We start from the raw sequence: 12,870 nt of genomic DNA on the forward strand, positions 1-12,870 counted from the left end.
AACCCCTCTTGCAAAAGCTGGTGGTATTGAATGTCAATCCCACCAGCTTTTGAAAGAGGGGTTACCTGGGTTTTTGGCCCCGTGCGAGACGGCCATGTAGGAAAACCTACCAAACCCACACATTTATGAAAAGTAGATACCCGGGGGCTTCCAAGGAGGTATGGCTTGCGTGGATCCTCCAACGTTCCTTTACCCAGAATCCCTTGCAAACCTCAATTTTTGCAGAAAAAGTCAGTTTTTTCACACTTTTTTTGTGTGGGAAAGCGTGGCGTCACTGGGCTCACACAAATTTCCTCCCACCCAGCGTTCCCCCAGGTCTCCCGATAAAAATGGTACCTCACTTGCGTGGGTAGGCATAGTGGCTGCAACAGGAAACGGTTCAAATTGTACGGTGGTGAATTTACAATACCAAATTGCTTTACAACCTTGATTTTAGGGGGGGGCACCTGCGTTTTTGGCCCGGGGCTCGTGGTTTTCTTTGGAAAGTACAAAACCCAAACAGTTCTGAAAAGTAGACCCCCGGGGGAGTCCAGGGAGGTATGGCATCCCCGAACGTTTTCCTACCCAGAACACCTTGCAAACCTTAAAATTAGGTAAAATAATCACTTTTCCAAACTTTTTTGCGTGGGATCACCGTGCCGGCAAAAATGTCCTACCACCCAGCACTGCCCTTGTTCTCCCGAGTAAAAGGATACCTCACTTGTGTGGGTGCCCCAAAGCAGAACAGGCCAAAAACGAATGTTGAAAAAAGTAGTATTTCAGTGTTTCAAATTAAGCCCCCCTGCCTTAGTCACAGGCCTTTGGCCCACCCACACAAGTGAGGTATCATTTTATTTGGGAGAACAAGGGGAACGCAGGGTGGTAGGACATTTGTGCCGACACGGCGATCCCACGCAAAAATGTATGGAAAACTGTTTTTTTAACCTACATTTGTGGTTTGCAGGGATTTCTGGGTAGGAAAACATTGGGGGACCCACGCATGCCATACCTCCCTGGACTCCCCCGGGTGTCTAGTTTTCAGAACTGTTTGGGTTTGGTAGTTTCCAAAGATGCCCGCCGAGCCCCGGTCAAAAAACTCAGTCCCCCCCCCAAAAAAAAGAAGGTAATCTTGCTATTGGTTATTGTAATGTCTCCACCGTACGATTTGGACCTTTTCCTGTTGCAGCCACTATGCCTACCCACGCAAGTGAGGTACCATTTTTATCGGGAGACCTGGGGGAACGCTGGGTGGGAGGAAATTTGTGTGAGCCCAGTGACGCCACGCTTTCCCACACAAAAAAAGTGTGTCAAAACTGATTTTTCCATCAAAAATTGAGGTTTGCAAGGGATTCTGGGTAAAGGAACGTTGGAGGATCCACGCAAGCCATACCTCCTTGGAAGCCCCCGGGTGTCTACTTTTCAGAAATGTGTGGGTTTGGTAGGTTTCCCTAAATGGCCGTCTCGCACGGGGCCAAAAACCCAGGTAACCCCTCTTGCAAAAGCTGGTGGTATTGAATGTCAATCCCACCAGCTTTTGAAAGAGGGGTTACCTGGGTTTTTGGCCTCGTGCGAGACGGCCATGTAGGAAAACCTACCAAACCCACACATTTATGAAAAGTAGACACCCGGGGGCTTCCAAGGAGGTATGGCTTGCGTGGATCCTCCAACGTTCCTTTACCCAGAATCCCTTGCAAACCTCAATTTTTGCAGAAAAAGTCAGTTTTTTCACACTTTTTTTGTGTGGGAAAGCGTGGCGTCACTGGGCTCACACAAATTTCCTCCCACCCAGCGTTCCCCCAGGTCTCCCGATAAAAATGGTACCTCACTTGCGTGGGTAGGCATAGTGGCTGCAACAGGAAACGGTTCAAATTGTACGGTGGTGAATTTACAATACCAAATTGCTTTACAACCTTGATTTTTGGGGGGGGGGCACCTGCGTTTTTGGCCCGGGGCTCGGTGGTTTTCTTTGGAAAGTACAAAACCCAAACAGTTCTGAAAAGTAGACCCCCGGGGGAGTCCAGGGAGGTATGGCATGCGTGGGTCCCCGAACGTTTTCCTACCAAGAACACCTTGCAAACCTTAAAATTAGGTAAAATAATCACTTTTCCAAACTTTTTTGCGTGGGATCACCGTGCTGGCAAAAATGTCCTACCACCCAGCACTGCCCTTGTTCTCCCGAGTAAAAGGATACCTCACTTGTGTGGGTGCCCCAAAGCAGAACAGGCCAAAAACGAATGTTGAAAAAAGTAGTATTTCAGTGTTTCAAATTAAGCCCCCCTGCCTTAGTCACAGGCCTTTGGCCCACCCACACAAGTGAGGTATCATTTTACTCGGGAGAACAAGGGGAACGCAGGGTGGTAGGACATTTGTGCCGACACGGCGATCCCACGCAAACATGTATGGAAAACTGTTTTTTTAACCTAAATTTGTGGTTTGCAGGGATTTCTGGGTAGGAAAACATTGGGGGACCCACGCATGCCATACCTCCCTGGACTCCCCCGGGTGTCTAGTTTTCAGAACTGTTTAGGTTTGGTAGTTTCCAAAGATGCCCGCCGAGCCCCGGTCCAAAAACTCAGTCCCCCCCTCAAAAAAAAGAAGGTAATCTTGCTATTGGTTATTGTAATGTCTCCACCGTACGATTTGGACCTTTTCCTGTTGCAGCCACTATGCCTACCCACGCAAGTGAGGTACCATTTTTATCGGGAGACCTGGGGGAACGCTGGGTGGGAGGAAATTTGTGTGAGCCCAGTGACGCCACGCTTTCCCACACAAAAAAAGTGTGTCAAAACTGATTTTTCCATCAAAAATTGAGGTTTGCAAGGGATTCTGGGTAAAGGAACGTTGGAGGATCCACGCAAGCCATACCTCCTTGGAAGCCCCCGGGTGTCTACTTTTCATAAATGTGTGGGTTTGGTAGGTTTTCCTACATGGCCGTCTCGCACGGGGCCAAAAACCCAGGTAACCCCTCTTTCAAAAGCTGGTGGGATTGACATTCAATACCACCAGCTTTTGCAAGAGGGGTTACCTGGGTTTTTGGCCCCGTGCGAGACGGCCATTTAGGGAAACCTACCAAACCCACACATTTCTGAAAAGTAGACACCCGGGGGCTTCCAAGGAGGTATGGCTTGCGTGGATCCTCCAACGTTTCTTTACCCAGAATCCCTTGCAAACCTCAATTTTTGATGGAAAAATCAGTTTTGACACACTTTTTTTGTGTGGGAAAGCGTGGCGTCACTGGGCTCACACAAATATCCTCCCACCCAGCGTTCCCCCAGGTCTCCCGATAAAAATGGTACCTCACTTGCGTGGGTAGGCATAGTGGCTGCAACAGGAAAAGGTCCAAATCGTACGGTGGAGACATTACAATAACCAATAGCAAGATTACCTTCTTTTTTTTGGGGGGGGGGACTGAGTTTTTGCACCGGGGCTCGGCGGGCATCTTTGGAAACTACCAAACCCAAACAGTTCTGAAAACTAGACACCCGGGGGAGTCCAGGGAGGTATGGCATGCGTGGGTCCCCCAATGTTTTCCTACCCAGAAATCCCTGTAAACCACAAATTTAGGTTAAAAAAACAGTTTTCCATACATTTTTGTGTGGGATCGCCGTGTCGGCACAAATGTCCTACCACCCTGCGTTCCCCTTGTTCTCCCGAGTAAAATGACACCTCACTTGTGTGGGTGGGCCAAAGGCCTGTGACTAAGGCAGGGGGGCTTAATTTGAAACACTGAAATACTACTTTTTTCAACATTCGTTTTTGGCCTGTTCTACTTTGGGGCACCCACACAAGTGAGGTATCATTTTACTCGGGAGAACAAGGGCAGCGCTGGGTGGTAGGACATTTTTGCCGGCACGGTGATCCCACGCAAAAAAGTTTGGAAAAGTGATAATTTTACCTAATTTTAAGGTTTGCAAGGTGTTCTGGGTAGGAAAACGTTCGGGGACCCACGCATGCCATACCTCCCTGGACTCTCCCGGGGGTCTACTTTTCAGAACTGTTTGGGTTTTGTACTTTCCAAAGAAAACCACCGAGCCCCGGGCCAAAAACGCAGGTGCCCCCCCCAAAAATCAAGGTTGTTTTGCAATTTGGTATTGTAAATTCACCACCGTACAAATTGAACCATTTCCTTTCGCAGCCACTATGCCTACCTACGCAAGTGAGGTACCATTTTTCTCGGGAGACCTGGGGGAACGCTGGGTGGGTGGAAATTTGTTGATCCACGCAGATTCCGGAACTTTCCACCACAGAAATGTGAGGAAAATGCGTTTTTTTTCCAATTTCTTAGCTTTGCAAGGGATTCTGGGTAAGAGAACCTGGGGGTAGGCAGTCGAGTCACCCCATCCTGTATTCCCCTGGGTGTCTACTTTTCAAAAATATATGGGTTTGCTAGGTTTCCCTAGGTGCCGGCAGAGCTAGGGTTCAAAAACAAAAGGTAGTCTCTTTGCCCAAAAAGGGCACAATTTCACTGAAAAATTGAGTTGTGACCACGTTGTGTTTTGCGCTGTTTCCTGTCGCAGCCAGTATGCCAACCCGCGCAAGTGAGATACCATTTTTCTCGGGAGACCTGGGGGAACGCTGGGTGGGTGGAAATTTGTTGATCCACGCAGATTCCGGAACTTTCCACCACAGAAATGTGAGGAAAATGCAGTTTTTTTTCCAATTTCTTAGCTTTGCAAGGGATTCTGGGTAAGAGAACCTAGGGGTAGGCAGTCGAGTGACCCCATCCTGTATTCCCCTGGGTGTCTACTTTTCAAAAATATTTAGGTTTGCTAGGTTTCCCTAGGTGCCGGCAGAGCTAGGGTTCAAAAACAAAAGGTAGTCTCTTTGCCCAAAAAGGGCACAATTTCACTGAAAAATTGAGTTGTGACCACGTTGCGTTTTGCGCTGTTTCCTGTCGCAGCCAGTATGCCTACCCACGCAAGTGAGATACCATTTTTCTCGGGAGACCTGGGGGAACGCTGGGTGGGTGGAAATTGGTTGATCCACGCAGATTCCGGAACTTTCCACCACAGAAATGTGAGGAAAATGCGTTTTTTTTTCCAATTTCTTAGCTTTGCAAGGGATTCTGGGTAAGAGAACCTGGGGGTAGGCAGTCGAGTCACCCCATCCTGTATTCCCCTGGGTGTCTACTTTTCAAAAATATATAGGTTTAATAGGTTTCCCTAGGTGCCGGCAGAGCTAGGGTTCAAAAACAAAAGGTAGTCTCTTTGCCCAAAAAGGGCACAATTTCACTGAAAAATTGAGTTGTGACCACGTTGTGTTTTGCGCTGTTTCCTGTCGCAGCCACTATGCCTACCCACGCAAGTGAGATACCATTTTTCTCGGGAGACCTGGGGGAACGCTGGGTGGGTGGAAATTTGTTGATCCACGCAGATTCCGGAACTTTCCACCACAGAAATGTGAGGAAAATGCGTTTTGTTTTCCAATTTCTTAGTTTTGCAAGGGATTCTGGGTAAGAGAACCTGGGGGTAGGCAGTCGAGTGACCCCATCCTGAATTCCCCTGGGTGTCTACTTTTCAAAAATATATAGGTTTGCTAGGTTTCCCTAGGTGCCGGCAGAGCTAGGGTTTAAAAACAAAAGGTAGTCTCTTTGCCCAAAAAGGGCACAATTTCACTGAAAAATTGAGTTGTGACCACGTTGCGTTTTGCGCTGTTTCCTGTCGCAGCCACTATGCCTACCCACGCAAGCGAGATACCATTTTTCTTGGGAGACCTGGGGGAACGCTGGGTGGGTGGAAATTTGTTGATCCACGCAGATTCCTGAACTTTCCACCACAGAAATGTGAGGAAAATGTGTTTTTTTTTCCAATTTCTTAGCTTTGCAAGGGATTCTGGGTAAGAGAACCTGGGGGTAGGCAGTCGAGTCACCCCATCCTGTATTCCCCTGGGTGTCTACTTTTCAAAAATATATAGGTTTGCTAGGTTTCCCTAGGTGCCGGCAGAGCTAGGGTTCAAAAACAAAAGGTAGTCTCTTTGCCCAAAAAGGGCACAATTTCACAGAAAAATTGAGTTGTGACCACGTTGCGTTTTGCGCTGTTTCCTGTCGCAGCCACTATGCCTACCCACACAAGTGAGATACCATTTTTCTCGGGAGACCTGGGGGAACGCTGGGTGGGTGGAAATATGTTGATCCACGCAGATTCCGGAACTTTCCACCACAGAAATGTGAGGAAAATGCATTTTTTTTCCAATTTCTTAGCTTTGCAAGGGATTCTGGGTAAGAGAACCTGGGGGTAGGCAGTTGATTGACCCCATCCTGAATTCCCCTGGGTGTCTACTTTTCAAAAATATATAGGTTTGCTAGGTTTCCCTAGGTGCCGGCAGAGCTAGGGTTAAAAAACAAAAGGTAGTCTCTTTGCCCACAAAGGGCACAATTTCACAGAAAAATTGAGTTGTGACCACGTTGCGTTTTGCGCTGTTTCCTGTCGCAGCCAGTATGCCTACCCACGCAAGTGAGATACCATTTTTCTCGGGAGACCTGGGGGAACGCTGGGTGGTTGGAAATTCGTTGATCCACGCAGATTCCGGAACTTTCCACCACAGAAATGTGAGGAAAATGCGTTTTTTTTCCAATTTCTTAGCTTTGCAAGGGATTCTGGGTAAGAGAACCTGGGGGTAGGCAGTTGAGTCACCCCATCCTGTATTCCCCTGGGTGTCTACTTTTCAAAAATATTTAGGTTTGCTAGGTTTCCCTAGGTGCCGGCAGAGCTAGGGTTCAAAAACAAAAGGTAGTCTCTTTGCCCAAAAAGGGCACAATTTCACTGAAAAATTGAGTTGTGACCACGTTGTGTTTTGCGCTGTTTCCTGTCGCAGCCAGTATGCCTACCCACGCAAGTGAGATACCATTTTTCTCGGGAGACCTGGGGGAACGCTGGGTGGGTGGAAATTTGTTGATCCACGCAGATTCCGGAACTTTCCGCCACAGAAATGTGAGGAAAATGTGTTTTTTTTCTCCAATTTCTTAGCTTTGCAAGGGATTCTGGGTAAGAGAACCTGGGGGTAGGCAGTCGAGTGACCCCATCCTGAATTCCCCTGGGTGTCTACTTTTCAAAAACATATAGGTTTGCTAGGTTTCCCTAGGTGCCGGCAGAGCTAGGGTTCAAAAACAAAAGCTAGTCTCTTTGCCCAAAAAGGGCACAATTTCACTGCAAAATTGAGTTGTGACCACGTTGCGTTTTGCGCTGTTTCCTGTCGCAGGCACTAGGCAGACCCAGGCAAGTGAGGTAGCATTTTTTTCAGGAGACCTGGGGGAACGCTGGGTGGGTGGAAATTTGTTGATCCACACAGATTCCAGAACTTTCCACCACAGAAATGTGAGGAAAATGTGTTTTTTTTTCAAATTTCTCAACTTTACAAGGGATTCTGGGAAACAGAACCTGGGGGTAGGCAGTCGAGTCACCCCATCCTGAATTCCCCTGGATGTCTAGTTTTCAAAAATGTATAGGTTTGCTAGGTTTCCCTAGATGCCGGCAGAGCTAGGGTTCAAAAACAAAAGGTAGTCTCTTGGCCCAAAAAGGGCACAATTTCACTGAAAAATTGAGTTGTGACCACGTTGCGTTTTGCACTGTTTCCTGTCGCAGCCACTATGCCTACCCACGCAAGTGAGATACCATTTTTCTCGGGAGACCTGGGGGAACGCTGGGTGGGTGGAAATTTGTTGATCCACGCAGATTCCAAAACTTTCCACCACAGAAATGTGAGGAAAATGTGTTTTTTTTGTCAAATTCTTAGCTTTGCAAGGGATTCTGGGTAACAAAACCTGAGGGTAGGCAGACGAGTCACCCCATCCTGTATTCCCCTGGGTGTCTACTTTTCAAAAATATATAGGTTTGCTAGGTTTCCCTAGGTGCTGGCAGAGCTAGGGCTCAAAAACAAAAGGTAGTCTTTTCCTCCAAAATGGGCAAGATTTCACTGGGAAATTGAGGTGCGTCCACGTTGCGTTTTGCGCTGTTTCGTGTCGCAGCCACTATGCCTACCCACGCAAGTGAGGTACCATTTTTCTCGGGAGACCTGGGGGAACGCTGGGTGAGTAGAAATTTGTTGATCCACGCAGATTCCAAAACTTCCCACCACAGAAATGTGAGGAAAATGTGTTTTTTTTGTCAAATTCTTAGCTTTGCAAGGGATTCTGGGTAACAAAACCTGAGGGTAGGCAGAGGAGTCACCCCATCCTGAATTTCCCAGGGTGTCTACTTTTCAAAAATGTATAGGTTTGCTAGGTTTCCTTAGGTGCTGGCAGAGCTAAGGCGCAAAAACAAAAGGTAGTCTTTTTGTCCAAAAACTGCAAAATTTTACTGGGAAATTGAGGTGCGACCATGTTGTTTATTGCGCTGTTTCATGTCGCAGCTACTATGCCTACCCACGCAAGTGAGGTACCATTTTTTTCAGGAGACCTGGGGGAACGCTGGGTGGGTGGAAATTTCTAGATCCACGCAGATTCCAGAACTTTCCACCACAGAAATGTGAGGAAAATGTGTTTATTTTGTCAAAATCCTAGCTTTGCAAGGTATTCTGGGTAACAAAACCTGGGGGTAGGCAGACGAGTCACCCCATCCTGAATTCCCCTGGGTGTCTACTTTTCAAAAATGTATAGGTTTGCTACGTTTCCCTAGGTGCTGGCAGAGCTGGGGCTCAAAAACAAAAGGTAGTCTCTTTGTCCAAAGAGCGCAAGATTTCACTGGGAAATTGAGGTGCAACCACGTTGCGTTTTGCGCTGTTTCGTGTCGCAGCCACTATGCCTACCCACGCAAGTGAGATACCATTGTTTACGGGAGACCTGGGGGAACACTGGGTGGGTGGAAATTTGTTGATCCAAGCAGATTCCAGAACTTTCCTCAACAGAAATGTGAGGAAAATGTGTTTTTTTGTCAAATTCTTAGGTTTGCAAGGGATTCTGGGTAACAAGACCTGGTGGTAGGCAGTCGAGTCACCCCATCCTGAATTCCCCTGGGTGTCTACTTTTTAAAAATGTATAGGTTTGCTAGGTTTCCCTAGGTGCCGGCAGAGCTAGGGTGCAAAACTACAGGCAGGCACTTTGCTAAAAAAGGGTCAATTTGTAACTGCAAAATTTAGGTGTCACCACGTTGCATTTTGCGCCGTTTACTGTCGCAGGCACAAGGCCGACCCACACAAGTGAGGTACCGTTTTTATCGGGAGACTTGGGGTAATTCAGATTTGTAAATCAACTGTTATTACCAATTGAGCTTTTGCGCATTTCTCCCTTTCAATGAAAGACATTGTGTAAAAAAAAATAATTTTGAAAAATGACCAATAATTCTCATGCTAGTATGAGTATTCCCAATTTTGAAAATTAGCAATTATATACTGATTCTGAACTCTATATTTTGTACCCAATTCAGAAATACATAGGTGTCTTTCATACAGATTTTTCCATGTATACATTTTCCAAGACAAAGTGCTCTATACCCAGTAAATGAAAAAATACCATTGCAAGTTGCTGCTCAGTTTTTGGATCTGGGTTTGTCGGGTTCTTGGTGAAACTACAAGTCCTATACATCCCCACAACCAGGACGGTCTAACGGATGTAACGGTATATTGCTTTCCAAGAGCTGTCAAAATTAGAAAAAGCTATAGGTGAAAACGTTGAGACAAAAGGCTGGTTTTTTCAACAATTTTTCAATTATTCCAATATTTAACTGTTAGTTTCTATAAAGAAACCTTCATGGATTTAGACAAATGACCCCTTTCTGAATTCAGAATTTTGTCTACTTTTTGAAAATGTACAGCTTTCTAGGATCCATTATTGCTTTCAAACTCATTTCTACCATTAACTGGAAGGAGGTGGAAAGCTCTAAAAATAGCAAAAATAGGCTATGTCCCAGAAAAATGCCAAAACTGTGTGAAAAATGTCGGTTCTCTGACAAAAGACTGTCATTTCCTAAAAGCTGAGAAAATGGAGATTTCAGCCCCACAAACCCTTTTTTGATAACATTTTCAGGGAAAACCCCAGAGGCTTTCATTTGCAGCCCGTTTTTCCCATTTGTCTGAAAAAACAAAAAAATCACTATATTTTGGTTAATTTCTGGGACCCCTCCAAGGTAATCCACAAACCCTGGGCGCCTTTAGAATCCACATGATGTTGGAAGAAAAGGACGCAAATTTAACGTGGATACCTTATGTGGTCAAAAAGTTACAAGGGCCTAAGCGCGCACTACCCCAAATCGCCAAAAAAGGGCTTAGCACAGGAGGGGAAAAGGCCTAGCAGCGAAGGGGTTAAAGACTACCCACCCAGGCGCGAGGAAACAGACCAATATGCATGACTACAAATACACATGTTCACACAGACATAAATGCATCCACTCGGACACACACTCGCACTCAACCTTGTCCACATGAAGAATATTTAAGAGCCTGTTGTGACTTTAGCCTAAAGGTATTTAGCCCGTGTCTGCCGTGTCAACTTTTTATCAGGCAAGTGTAATCTGGTTGTTTTCTTGATTATTGTCTTGTGCGTAGTGCGCGGATATTCCACATTTCTCAACACCCCACGCACTTGCATATTTTGCTATCGCAGATGTGAAATGTCACTGCTAATGTGTCATCATTTTGTATGGAAGTGCATGCCTTGCTAGCTTTTCCAGTGAATGACTCGACACAAAACAGTCAGGTACAAAATGACTGTTAAAGTTGTGATTTTCACACGAAAGCAAAACTCACTTTGCAACCTTTGCACGTCTTGTAGTTTTCTGAGGAATACTTAAGAATCATGAGGAAAAAATATTTGTAAGTTCGAACTACCCTAAGAGTCTCAGGGCCACAAAAAACTGTGACTCCCAAAATGGTTGTAAAGGTATTTGCGGCCACAAAAATGGATTACTGTGATGTACAAAAACAATTCTTAAACCCCAAATTGTGATGCGCTTGTTTTGCGAGTCTCTAAAAATTGTGAATGCAAAACCTATTCCCAAATGGGAAATCATTTTTAGCGACTCGGAAACGGTATGTTCATCGCATTCGGAAACTTCGATTGGTCGCAAAATTGAGTTTTTGCAAATGCATTTTAGTATAAATTCCATACAGTTGGTAAATGGGTGCAAACTGCAAAGTATATAAAGTGGCCCAGAATGGATGATTGTTAGAGGATTGCATGGCTAAATGATGCGTGCCTCTGCACCACTGCCCTAACCAAAAATGCGTCTGAATAACGGTATGACTGGTAAAGGAATATGTGTGGTAAAGTTCACACCCCAGCCCTCCCCCTTGAACCCAAAAAACGACCTAACTCGCCTGTGCCCTAAAAACTACCCTACCTCCAAGATATAAAAAATAACACGACCCCCCCCCCCCCCAAGAGCCTTAAAAAGTACCCTGGCTCCCCCTGAACCGTTAAAAGTACCTTTGAGTCCTTAAAAACAACCCCACCCCACTAACCATAGCCCTACAACTAGCCGCACCCCCAACCATAAAAACTAACCGACCCCCCAGCCCTAAAAACAACCACGACCTCCCCTGAGCCATAAAAAGTTCCTTGCGCCCCCTCCGAGCCCTGAAAATTATCTAACACCCCCGAGTCCTTAAAAACGACCCTATCCCAGAGACCTAAAAATTAACCTAAGCCCTAAAAACTATGCCGACCTCCAGCACTAAAAATGACCCGACCCACCCAAGCCCCAAAAACTACCCCAACCCCCCTCCTTAGCCCTAAAACACCTACCCAACCCTCGAGTCTTAAAAACTTCCATGACCCCCAGAACCCTGAAAACAACACGACCCCTGCCCTAAAAACTACCCCAGCTATTAAAAACAACCTCCCACCCCCTCCAAAATCCAGCCAAAGCCCCACTTACCTCACTGCATCATCTCCTGATCCTTCGTGTTCCTGGGCCCGCCCATTCCAGCAACTAGACAGCGCTTATTCATTAACCAAACTGAGGAAGAAATATATGAAAAATACAGACTAAGCAGCACTGCCATATTGGAGATTATTTCATTCTTACACCAAATCTTGAAAGCGGGAGCCTGCGCAGTAATGCAATCCCTACTCATGTACAGGCTTTGTGCTCATTAAACCTATTAGCCTCTGGCAGATACCAGGTTTTGATTGCAGTAGCTGAAGGGAAGTCACAAAGTGCCCTTTCGCTGGGTAGTCAGCACAGGACTTTGACGCAGTTGTGGTCAATTTATTTATCCCAAATCAAAAAATTGCGATTGTATATAATTGTATTGTATTATTGACCACATTGTTATTTGTTCTTACTCTTTCGCCGTTCACGCTGCAATATTTCACCCCTGTGTCACTGCGCCGTTCGCTGTCACTAGCACGCCCAGCGCTCACTTGTGTGGTATGGTCACCATATATTGAATTGTACTGTAGTGCTGTTACAACTACCTACAAATAATACTTATTTTAATTGTCCTTTTCAAATGATTTCCAGCTAAGACGTTGTTTTGTTACAAACTTTACCTGGTCTCACCTGGGTTAACGGGTCCCCTCTGTAATTGTTCCTTTGGTCTACATTTACCAACACATATACTTAGCCAGGAATGTCCAGGAAATGCACATTACCAGATTTGAGTTTTACAGGATTGCTAATTTTCCACATATCATAGGGTGTATTTATGGGCCACATCTGTCCATATGTCCTCCAGCCCGTCTCAAATATATTTTCAGAAACAGGGAAAGTACACATTTCCTCAATATTCAGGTGGTATGCAATGCCCACAGTATCACAACTGATATGGTGTAGCAATATCCAGGTAGCACCCATGACGCCTACATGTTTAGACATAGCGGAATAAACAGACTTCTGGAACGAGGGGAATTTGCTGATGGATATCTATTAGGTACAGAATACTAAGAGATATATGTGTGAGGTCAACGATTCATTATATCATGTAGCCTTACAATTAGGTACGTGGTGCAAGTGACAG

Source organism: Lissotriton vulgaris, chromosome 4_1 (assembly GCF_964263255.1).
Source record: "Lissotriton vulgaris chromosome 4_1, aLisVul1.2, whole genome shotgun sequence".
NCBI lineage: Eukaryota > Metazoa > Chordata > Amphibia > Caudata > Salamandridae > Lissotriton > Lissotriton vulgaris.